Here is a 2,858-nt window from a genome sequence, read left to right on the forward strand (position 1 = left end):
AAACAGCAATTTTTACCACGGCTCAAAGTAGTTTCGGTCTGTTGCCATCATCAGTTTCTGACCAAAAAGTAAAATTTAGAAACTGCCAATTTCTATAGAAAATTACGAAATGAGAGACAACTAAGCTACTCATTGTTGTCTTCGAATAGAAAGTATCTCGTCACGAGTGCAATACAAGTAACATTCTGAAGCGCTATTGACATGTTCAGCTAGCTGCACATTTTTGTGGGTGTGCTGCAGCTGGTGGATGGTACGGCACAGTGTGTGAAAACGTTAAAATGACAAATAGAAAATACTTTCCAACTAACATGTTAAACTGTAATTCCCAATCACCAAACGGAAAAATGGAGTCCTTTTTCCACATGCAACGCGCCGACCACCCGCACCTCACTCCAGGTGTCACTCAGATCGGTACCAAACCTTGTATGTCGACAGAGCATCAAAGAAAACACCGATCTAGTGGTTACTATGTGCATCCCGTCCAATAGCACATGCGTAAACGGTAATTAAAACCAACACCAGAACTACGAAACGCAGTAAAAGCGTTATCAGTTAGCAATTGTTTCCTAGGTCTCGCGTAGGTGAGTTGGCAGAGAGTGAAGTCGTCGTATCATATCAATTGTCCCGTATTCAAATCCCACCGAAAGCGTTATTTTAAGTCTTATATGCCTAAAGCAGTTACATTTTCCTGACATGTTAAAGAACTTTTCCGAGCCTACAGCAGTGTTATTTTGGCAGTCTGCTTTCGCTTCGTCAGCTGAAAGTAGCACACCTATGGAGTACATCTGTAAAGTTAGGTATTGTGTTCTGTCGGGCATCTGCTACAGAAGTTTCCATTCCCAGCCGGGTTGGGGATTTGCTCTGCCTGGGGACTGGGTGTTTGTGTTGTCCTCCTCATTTCATCATCATCATCATCATTTGTAACAGTGGCTCGATTGTAATGTGTGAAAAAAACTGGACTGTGTACAACTTGGGACTTTGTACAGGCGCTGATGACACTCCAAGATGCTACTCCAGGCGAGTGTGAAAATGAATGTGCGCAACGGAAAATACTGAAAGCGAAAATGGTTATTTGACCCTGTCTGACTACCCTCTGAAGCAGATCTTAGGATCTCTTAATGGTGATATTAGTTCCACCTTCTTGCTCTTTACGATATAAATTACAACGTAAACATAAAAGAATGATTAAGGGAACTAGTAACCACAAAATGATAGATGTTATCTGTGCTTATAGATCATCGTAGATTAAAACCCCTTTATATATTACAAACGCAACGGCCTTGCCGCAGTGGATACACCGGTTCCCGTCAGATCACCGAAGGTAAGCGCTGTCGGGCGTGGCCGGCACTTAGATGGGTAACCATCCGGGCTGCCATGAGCTGTTGCCATTTTTCCGGGTGCATTTAGCCTCGTGATGCCAACTGAGGAGCTACTCGACCGATCAGTAGCTGCTCCGGTCACAGAAAACCATCATAACGACTGGGAGAGCGGTGTGCTTACCACACGCCCCTCCTATCCGCATCCTCAGCTGAGGATGACACGGCGGTCGGATGGTTCCGATTGGCCACTTGTGCCTGAAGACGGAGTGCTTTTTATATTACAAATGTTTACACGTCAATGTCCAACGGACATAAAGAGATACAAATGAATTACCTAACTAATATTACTGATTAATTTCCCAAATCTGCCCCTTTTAGTGCTACACTAAGTCGTGCTACACTGACGTCACCTACGTACCAAACACTAGACGACACTACTTTCAAAGGTGATCTATAATGGTGTGCAACCTCAGCGGAAATAAAACTTACGTAGTCACAGTTGTTTAGCTTTATAGCTCTAATAAGTCGCAGCAGTTAGCAATATCACCATATGTACTGCATCCAATGCGTCGGAGTGATAGTTCTCGTACACGTCTGTGATGATGGAAGACCTCCAGCCACAAAATAAAACACTCACTCAAACACTAGGACCGCAGAAGACGGTCCACGGACTAGTGAAACCTAATACTGTCTGCTCCTCTCTGTGTTCTACAGACAAGAAACTTGAACTCCCAGCCACAATGGCGGAATTCAGTAACGTCTCAACGTGAGTATAGACAGAAGAAGTGCTCTCAATCACTGAATACTGCATACTCAATGACGACTCCCTACCCGGAGGCGAAGTCCAGAATCGTATAACTTCACAACAGTACAGTGCGTAACCATTCTAACGATAAAATCTCCTGAGAACAAAGACAGCAAGTCCGTCTGTACCAACAAAAGCTGATAGTGAGCGAACGTCAAACATGGGCGCTCCAAACGGGGGACCTCTTTTTCTCCACCGCTGGCTTCCCAGGAAAGCTCAGCTCCTCTCCCTCGTAACTGCAGAAGGCGAATCATATTCTCGAAACACCGGAATATTCTCCATCTCTGCAGATTCTTCCGAATGCCGACAAACCATATTTTAGTCTTTTGTCGTCCAGCACGTAAAGTTTGCGAGGAAATACCTATCCCAGTTAATTAGGAATTCATACAATGGTATGCTTCTCAGAGTAAAAATCCTCAGAAATATCCCAGCCTGGATGATTTTCGAGGTGACGCTTCCTTGTTCCTCTCTGCTGCGTCAAAGATTTTCAGAGTTTCTGAAGTATTATCCAGCTATCCTTCTGGCCTCGCTACAACACAGCCGGCTGTCGCTGTCTTGTGCTTCAGCACTCAAGTGCCCTACCGGCTGTCTTGGGCTACTTGCTGTGTTAAGCTGGACCAATACACCTATGCGGGCTTTCCCAACCAGGGCCTGAGTTACGCCTGCCGTTTCATTGTCTCTGACGTTCCAACCTCTGCTACTATAGGCAATCATTCGTTACCCCGATCTGATAA

The 2,858-nt window shown here is 44.9% G+C and overlaps 1 pseudogene; it reads left to right on the forward strand.

The window, feature by feature from the left end:
• The first annotated feature begins 1,270 nt into the window (after positions 1-1,270).
• On the forward strand, positions 1,271-1,388 carry LOC126291014 (5S ribosomal RNA; annotated as a pseudogene).
• The last annotated feature ends 1,470 nt before the right edge of the window (positions 1,389-2,858 follow it).

The sequence above is a fragment of the Schistocerca gregaria genome, chromosome 1, assembly GCF_023897955.1.
Source record: "Schistocerca gregaria isolate iqSchGreg1 chromosome 1, iqSchGreg1.2, whole genome shotgun sequence".
Classification (NCBI taxonomy): domain Eukaryota; kingdom Metazoa; phylum Arthropoda; class Insecta; order Orthoptera; family Acrididae; genus Schistocerca; species Schistocerca gregaria.